The sequence below is a fragment of the Hippocampus comes genome, unplaced genomic scaffold, assembly GCF_001891065.2.
Source record: "Hippocampus comes isolate QL1 unplaced genomic scaffold, H_comes_QL1_v1.1 scaffold85, whole genome shotgun sequence".
In the NCBI taxonomy this organism is placed as follows: Eukaryota; Metazoa; Chordata; class Actinopteri; order Syngnathiformes; family Syngnathidae; genus Hippocampus; species Hippocampus comes.
The window spans coordinates 814,706-824,510 of record NW_017805540.1 but is presented as its reverse complement, the minus strand read 5'-3'; positions in this window follow the sequence as shown (position 1 = coordinate 824,510).

Here is a 9,805-nt window from a genome sequence, read left to right as displayed (position 1 = left end):
CAGCAGACACGGGGCAAGGCCACATGACCGCTGTTTTCTGTGAACTTCCTGCTGCAAGGAAGATGAGAGGATGCTTTCTGTTGGCAGTGACAGATTGCCACAGCTTGTCTAAATTGAGAACAAATAAGCAATGAACCCAGTCCTATGTTTGGGGAATGCTTAAGTCGGACGTGTAAAATGAAATATTACAAGGCTCGTAATAACTGCAGTAATTTTTCAGCTCATGAATTTGATGCATCGCTGATGAGGCGTTTCAAACAGTTCCCGCTGCTGTCATTATTACACTGAATGTGGGTACCGTAATGCAGTGCTTCACATATGAACAGCTTTAGAGGAATTGCAAAGTTTTCCCTTAAAGTAATCATGAGGAACTTTCGTATTTTCGGGTTCTGACCAGATCCGAACATCCAACATCCTGAAGGCTTTACGCTGGTTCCCAGTCAGATGTAAAATAGATTTCAGAATTCTGCTGCTGGTCTATAAATCAGTGAATGGTTTGGGTCCTGAGTATATGAAAAAAAATGCTCAGCGAATTTAACCCTAGTAGGGCTCAGATATTTGCAGAATCAGGTCAATCAGTGGAGACCAGGTTTCGAAGCAAACATGGTGAAGTGGCATTTGTCTGTTATGCTGCACGCAAGTGGAATAAACTGCCAACTGAAGCGAAATCAGCCCTAAAGTTCAAATTATATCCAATCCAGTTTGAGCAATTGGTTGTGTGAAGCACATTGAGGTGCCTTGTGTATCGAAGCAAACATGGTGAAGTGGCATTTGTCTGTTATGCTGCACGTAAGTGGAATAAGCTGCCAACTGAAGCGAAATCAGCTCTAAAGTTCAAATGATATCCAATCCAGTTTGAGCAATTGGTTGTGTGAAGCACATTGAGGTGCCTTGTGTATGAAATGTGCTAACAATAAAAATACCTTGCTTTAAACTCATCATTGACTGACAACACAAAACCTTACCTCGGCAGTGGGTCGATGTTCATCTTTAAGACAAAGCCATTCATTCCTTGTCCATAGCAATAGAAATAACCTTTGGTTCTCAGTCTTAGTTGCACAATGAACCGTCTCCCCAAAGTCTCATCTTGTTTCGTGTATTAATGATAAACATGCTTGAACATAAAAAAGCTTGTCAGGAGAATGTCGTCCATGTGAAATGGCGTGAAACAAGACAGCGACACAGATGGACGATCGTCCTTGTTTGACAGAGTGGGCACAAATCAGTCAACCAGCCTAAAGTTGAGCGTCACACGTGTGACAAGACGGAAAGTGACTAAAATGCCCACATGCACACACACACACACACACACACACACACACACACACACACACACACACACACACACACACACACACACACACTGGGAGAAAACCAACTACATTCTCTTGGCTTTCATCAGCGTCTGTCAGGAAGGAAAATGTGTTTCTCACAGCCCCCCCAGAGATTTATTTGCAAATGTCACACTTGTCAAATCGTCAGTGAGTATTTCTCCTGTGGATGCTTCATGTGACCTGTAACATTCTCATGGATGGATGTACGTTTCTAAACTAATTTCTGATTTGTTATTGCATTTTACATTTTTTGAGGTGGCCACGACAGTCAAGCGCCGGCCAAATAAGCCTCTAAACCCTTCTTACGGACACTCACACAAATGCATAAGAATACTCAGTTGCTAAAAGGCGATACTGTATACGTGCATCCTCACTTCTCAAGCACGTCATGGTTTGTCTCATTAAAAATGTTTGCCTGGCTGACAGCGCTCAGTCTTTAACCAACTGTGACCATGTCAGCTGTGCTGTAAATTGAGGAGAAAAAATACGTGTGTGTGTGTGTGTGTGTGTGTGTGTGTGTGTGCGTGTGTGTGTGTGTGTGTGTGTAATAATAACAAACACATTCAACATCTTTCAATCAGCCAATCACGAACTCTCGAGAGAAACCGAAAATCCTCAAGCTAAAATGTGACAAACGCAAATGCTTTAGTCGCAATTGTGTCCTCGTATATGCCACACGTTTGCATAGTTTGCTCAGCAGGGTTCATCATAGGCTTGATAATAAGTGCCCAATAAGTCTATCAAAAATGGTCTATACCGGTCATGTCAACAACGAAAATGAATTTTGTCAAAGGGATGAGAATCAGGATGAAAGTTCCTCTCACTCCAGAGGAAAGCGTAGTACTTCCCATAATTTTACGTCATCACCATAAATTTGTGTATTGTAGAATTTGAAATGACTAGAATCGATCTGTGTATTAAACATAAAATAGCCCACATCAATCAATCCATGCACAAAACAGACAAAACATTCACTTGTGGCAGAAATGAAAGAGACGAAGCGTAACTGCGGCTAAATTCCTAAATATTGTCGTATCATAAACATATAAAAACTGAGCTGCATGACTCAAATTACATAACCAAGCTAACTGCTCTCACCAAATGCAAGTCCTCGATTCGATTTTTAATAGTTTTCAGTGTTTTCAGCTGCAATCTTAGTTATATATAGGTATCTTAATTTGTTGTTAACAAGCTAGCATAGCAACTGATGCAGCTACCATGTACTATTGCGCAAAAACATGGTTGATCCTCTGTTGATAGAGTGCTGCCAAAATTCAACGAGTCTCCTTGTAAATCTTACTCTCTTTATTGGATTGTAAAGGAGTTATTCTGTAATGTTTTAAAAATAAATAATTTTCAAGTGCCTGGGACTGGTACAAGGATCTGCAAAACACATAACAGTAAAAGTAGACTGTTGATGGTTCAGTCGGACAAATCAAATTATATGATGGTTTACTACCTGTTTTTCTTGAAAAAAAAAAGGCCGAATAAATTGCTAGTTTTTCAAAACTGCTGGTGCCGAAATTGTTCCCCTACTCTGGAATAACCCCAAATTTGCCAACTTTTCAATGTTTCGGATCAAATTGAATAAACCTTAGCGCCACAACAGTGCCTGTGCTTATGAGTTATCACTTCAGCTGCCTGTCTTCAACATCATTCTTTTATGATCAGGTAAATTATTTTTGTAGAAGTTGTGATCAGGGTCAGGGATCCACAGGGAGCGACACGTCCACACGCCAGTTGATGGCATTGAAGTTTAGCCTTCATCCCTGCTTTGATATACAACACTTTTAAGAGGCCCATAACAGGTTTACATGGGTTCAAGCGCAACCACCGTACAACCCATTCATCAAAAAAGTTCCGTCTGAGATTGACATATTTCCCACACACGCGACCTATATGAGTCATGTGTTTGTTTCTGTCAATTATAATGTACGTATGACCAACAGTCCATTTAAAGACTTTAATAAACACACTTTTAAAATCATACACATATGTTGAAATACATATAATATAATGAGAAAGAGCATTATAAAATGAACCTGCAGCCTTCACTTTCTGTAGGCGTAAAAAGCAGGATTACAACTGATGACATTCACTAATTTTCAGCAAAAACTAGGCTGAAAAGTTTGATTCATTTACGTCTCATAAAAAAAAAAAATCATTTGACATCAGAGGATTAATGTGTATTGTACTGTTTTTTTATTGAAAGGTTTCCTAAGGACACATATTACCGGTATCTATGATTAATATCACTGCCAAACTGACAAATGAATGCAATGAGTTAAGACAGTTTTCCCTTCAACTTCGCACTGCTATCTGTCATTCATGGCCTGCTTTTCACTGTCACTACCTCGGCTTCAAAACATGCTGGAATGCGTTCAATGTTGTTGTGGATACTTGACGTAGGACCTTGTTTTTTTTTTTTTCTGACCATGTCCATCCATCACTTCTCCATCCTTCAGCATCACTTACTTACCTCTAGACACACACACATAAAGAAACACGAACACACACACTACTCATTGCATAAAGTGGTTAACCTTCACCTCACTTGAACCTGACATTCGAACTTTTTTTTTTTTTTGCACCCGCTAAATGAAATTGCAGATGAAGACTGGCTTATGCGGCGTGTGGCTTACTTGAGTGTCAGTTTATGAGTGATGGCTGCATTCATCACTTTGGTGTCATAATTCAAAAGACATCGCGCAACTACTCGGGAAAGTGGGTCAAAGAAAGAAAACTTGAGTGGCACTGGACCCGATTTTAACATGTGAGAACGTTTTAAGCCTAGTTTTGGCTCCCTTCCCCCATGACAAATCGCAGCAGCCCTGAAATTAATACTCACAGTGGAGACGGCGCAGTAACTAAATGAGCTCTGTACAGTACATGTGGCCCCACGAGCAGAGACGGCAAAGGTAGAATTCACCTCAGGGTCGGAAAAGTTAACACACAATCCAGCAGTGTGGCATACCTGATGAGCTGATGTTTTTATGTATGAGGGTTGCTGCCTCTCATAATACCCCCATGAAATGAAGAAGCAGATGGTAGTAAAAGTCACATGTCTACATGTTAATGTTGCCTGAGTGGGTCTGTGGTTTGTGTGAGTCAGAAAAAGAACTCTATGATGTGTGCAATCCATCATCTGGAAACATCTTATCCGTGTAGTGCTGTATCGTGGAGGGCTGGAGTGTATCGTCAGTAACATTTGGTGATTTGCAGGCTCAATCTGGACAGGTTGTCAGTCAATCACCGTCACCTCCGCAAATCGTTGCCCATCGAAAATAATAACAGTTGAATGAATACACTTCAGGGTCAAACAATATGAGGCCATTAAGTACAACCAATGCTTTAAGAAATGTTTCGAAATACTTAATGGTCACGCCAGTGGAAGGAAAGTTGTGGTTTTATGATGTTTCCTTTTTGTTTTTGTGACTAAAGATGGTATCTGACTGAGTGACGAATGCTTGTGAGCAAATTCTGGATTTTCGTCGGTGTGCGTAAAAACAGATGTTGCAAATTTTTTTGAGCATGTTCAATGAGATAGCCTAAAGGAAATTGCTACTTTTCCACATTATATTGTTATGTCTCCAATTCTTTTTTTTTTGTAAATAAACAAAATGCATAAAGTGATCACCAGAGAGAAATTGTTTTGTTTTCAAGCTAAAATTTAAACAATCTTTGAAGAGTTTAGTTAAAAATCAGGCCACCCTATGCAGGACAACGTTTTTGGGAACAGGTTTTTGTGAGCCCAGCGAGCTGGCTGTCACTTGTGTGAAGAAACTGCAGCAGTGCAAAACAGGAACCGAATTGAAACTACTGAAAGGATCTCATACAAATAGTATTCCGATATTGATAATGCCTTGGTATTGATGTTATCGATATTTGAATCGATCCGCCCATCACTGAAGAAAAGGGAGCCAATGTAATTTTAATGAATGAAACCAATGCGTCACTCAATTAAAAACGCCGTTGAGTGACATTAATGAGGAAAGAGGAGGAACATTGTAAAAGTCATGCTGCTATGCGCTTCACACATTCTTTGAACATTAATTTCACACACTTGTAAAAAAAAAAAAAATTGGTCTGTTTGAATTTTAAGATGGGTTCCGGTTCAGGGGGTGTTACAATAACAGTTAGGGTGTGCTAAACAATATCCAAACTAACGTGGGACTGTCTGATCTAGTTTGACCTTCGTACACCGTACTAGGTTACCAAGAGAAACCAGGTTATGCTGTTCCATTTTGAAATGCACTGCACTATGCGGTGGCAAGAGCTCCTCCGTAAGAAGCCAGAGCGTCACGGATATTGAGTAGCGCTACAGGCACAAAAAAAAAATTGAAAATGTCAATTGGTTAAGATAAGAAAATCTTTATTTGTCTCACAACGGAGAAATTCCTAATTTACAGCAGCAACATTATGAAAGGGAGAAAGCAGAAGACAAAAAGGATATAAATAAATATAAAATATAAAATAGAAATATAAGCATTCTCTCTGATTGTTTCCATTCATGACCACTGTGTGCGATCTGGTTCCCCGTGTGGTGTGAAAGAAGATATACAGCAGAGTGTGAAGTGAAGTTCCCCTTGAGGGAACGTAATGAGCATAATAAAAATTACAATAAAATGATCATGGTTGCCCTATAAGACCTCGTGACACAGAAACACTTTCCTGAGCTAAAATTGAACACATGTGGGAAATAACCCTTGCGGCTTGAACAACAACAACTTGGGATCAAGCATTTACACTGAAAAGGGTGGAGATCATCCGCAGTGAAAAACTTTTGGATGCATTTCATCCGAACCACATATTGATTTAATTTCAACTTTCAGGTTCGACTCTCATGTATGGCAAATAATATTTTTTTAATCTAAAATAACCCAAAGTGAATTTATTCTATCCACTCATACATGGGAGCGATATTGATTCCCTCATCTCAAGTGGAGTGAGAAAGCGATGCATTTCATTTCCCAAACTTCCCAAATTATTTATTTTTGAACGATTTTATTGGTTTAAATGGTCTTGAAAGAAATCAGGGAGCTCCAAAAGGCAAAAAAATAATTGGATTCCGGGCATTACCTCGCCCACAGCGAGGAAACTAATACTCCACATTTGACCCATCCTACATACCGTATTGGCCTGAATGTAAGATGGCCCTGATTATAAGACGACCCCCTTTGTTTCAAGACTCAAGTTTGAAAAAAGACTTTTTGAACACCAAATTAATTTTTATACAGAAAAGAATTACGGTACATCTGAAACAAAACAATATATTTGAGAGAAAAAGCATGCTATTTTGCCTCATTCAAATCTTAATATCTGAACATATAAATACGTAAACTAAAGCGCAATCACATTCGTCAATGAATGGCTTCTAGTTTTTGAAATGCAAATTACATCATAACTTCTCCTCAGCTGCCGGTTAACCTGGCCGATCTTTGACCCACTTTTCTCCAGATTGTCGCTATGTTTCTCCATTTTCTGTTATCTCTTCTATTATTTTCTTCCCTTTTCTTTCTTACCGCTATTTTTTATTTTTCTTCTTCGTGCTACCGCTATTTTTATTTTTATTCTTCATGACAGGGGTTCGCTTTGGCCTGGGGAATCAAATTCAGCATTCGCTTCGATGACATCTGGCGCCATCTAGCGTCGTGAATGGGTATACCGTCTAGACCCCGAATATAAGACGACCCCCACTTTTTCAGTCTTATTTCAATGCAAAAAAACACCGTCTTATATTCGGGCCAATACGGTATTTGTAACGAGCTGGCCAAAACACAGTGCACATGGCCTTGACTTGTCACCACAGTCCAAAGAAATCAACACAAACATCGGAGTTGCATACAAATTCCACTCGAAAAGAATGTTATGGAGTAAACATTACTTTGACTCCACCTTGACCTGTGGAGTTATGTAATTTTCTAATTGGTTGGCAAGGTATTTTCATTACTCGCCCAGTGTGTTTCATAGAGAATCAAAATTCATCATTTAATTAGACCTTCAGAAATGCGCCGCGGTCCAAAATGACCGAGCGGGAGGGAGGCGTTTAATTCATCATGTTTCGCGGCTATCACACACACGAGACGGTGGCAAATTGGACGGGCCCTCCCCTATTCTTTCGAATGTTCTCTGAAAAAAAAAAAATCATCTCCTGCAACTTGGCACACTATTATCTTTTTTGCTTTTATTCACATTTCAATAGAATCTCATTCAACCACTTTCTCGAACAAGCTCATAGATACTTACTTGTTCGAACAATAGCAATGCTATCTCAGACCTTTTTGCGAGAATTTCTTTATCACTCTGCTTCTCCCACTTATCAATGACCCTCCATTCCAACTCTTGTCTTTGTGAAATTCTGAAAGGTAGCCATGGAAACACACACACAAGATGCATGAATTCCATGATGTGAACGTCTGCAGGGGTATTAAGTGTTCATCTTGTCGAGCAGAAAAGTCTTCCGCGCTAAATGAGTTGTTGCTAACACAGTAAGTGAGCTCATTCCTGTCGAGAGCGCCTTGGCCGACAGGACTTCTGTCACTGACAATGACAATTAGGATAAACCGATTGAGATGCGCCACCACAATTTTAGAAGGATCCCGAAGTCCCCTAATTCACTTTCGGAATTCTTGTCATGAACGCAAAACATAAAAATCAACATTGACCTCTGTTTAATATGATTTCAAATGTCAGAGGGTCGAATCAAATAATATTCATAAACATAAATAAGAAACTTCGAGGAAAATTAGCGAAATAAAGCGTGTCATTGTGTAAGCCACAGTTATTTTAAATTATTAAAAAAAAAAAAAAAACTAATACTTTCCACTGTGTTTCTGGAGAGGGTGTAGTTTGTAGTTTACGCCTGTACAAATATATAGCAAGGAAGGGTAATAATGCTGGGGGGAAAAAAGCCTGGTTGTTAATGTAAAATAATGCTCAGATTTGCATAGACTTTATTTTGAAATTCTTGTGAGGACAAGATGCAGACGGAGAGTGTTGCCAGTGCAACCGTGTCATTGTCTGAATCATTCAGCTCTGGGTGTTTTTCTAGTCATGCAAATGTGATTCCAACATGCATCTCCCACTGCAAATTAATGCTTGTTTGGCTCGCGTACTCCCACCTGCAATGCAAGATTTTATTATTTTTTTTGTTGACGCGGTTATGCATTCGTCGCACGCCAAATGCATCTGAGTGGTGTGAATGGATTTTTACAGTGAAAATTAAAACAAAAAAGGTGAGTAATATATGATTCCAGGTTCAAAACGCAACACTATATACGAGCTATAATGCAATAATAAAAGCCATTACCGGTGTGTGCCGATGAGAAACGGAGAGTTGAAAGTGCACATGCTTTTACGATCCGGTTAAATGGAAACCGCTTCAAGCTCATTTATTATTACATTCCGACTCGATTTGTCTCTAATGGACAAATTGCACTTTGAATCCCGTCATCAACGAGACTGCCAAGTGTAAAATCAAAGAGTCAATAAATAAATACAGGAAATGGGGCCAGTTCATATGGCCGAGTTGGGGGACTTCCTAAAACATTAAAGGAAGCGATTGGTCTGTTGACGTCCTTTTCTCTCTGCATGCAAATGAGTTGCAGTCAGGGAAAGCTGCAGACTGCAAGATCCTCTCAGTGAGAATGTTTTTTTTTACAATTCGGGTGTGCAAGTGGAAATTATTGATATTTATGCACAGCTGTCTGAAATAATAATAATAATAGTATGGAAAAGTAGCAAAGTGCATTTGAGGCAAGAAAAAATATCTTGTGTGCTTGAATGCAGGTTTAAATTTGGTGATAAAAGGTTTGGGAAAATTCTGCAAGCTCATTGAAAGAAAGACAATCCCCAGCGAAGCATTTTATGATGCCGCGTCGTCTCGGAGACAAAAAGACGGCACTGGCTTGATACGTTAAGTGCTGTACATTCAATGCATTTGGAAAGAATCCTTATGACCTCCCGATACGCGTGGTGACATAAAGCACAACCATCGACCTAAGCTCAGCCACCTTGAAATCAAACCTAAAAGGCCACTCAACCTTGATTTGCCGAATATGAAAAACCTTTTCAGAATATCCTTCAAAAATAATTGTGACGAGGTGAATTTGTAGTTAGATATACGTGTGAACACCCGTTTGCCTGCACGTGCCTTGGATTGGTGGCTAAATGGCAAGTTTATAAACAACTGCAAACATTGCCTATGTCCCACTTTGTTAGTGTCATGTTCAGAGAAATAATAAAATGGATGCCAATGAACTACCTGACATCGCACTCCCCTCTTATTAATTACCAGCGTGTAAATAGAAAGTCAATTTTCTCGACCAGCAAGAGAGTGACAAGCAAATAAATCTAATCAGAATCAGATTTATTGGCCAAGTATGTAAAAACACACGAGGGATTTACTTTCTCAGTTACAACCTGTCGAGGGGAACGTAAACAACACAATGACCAACATGGGAAGACAGAAT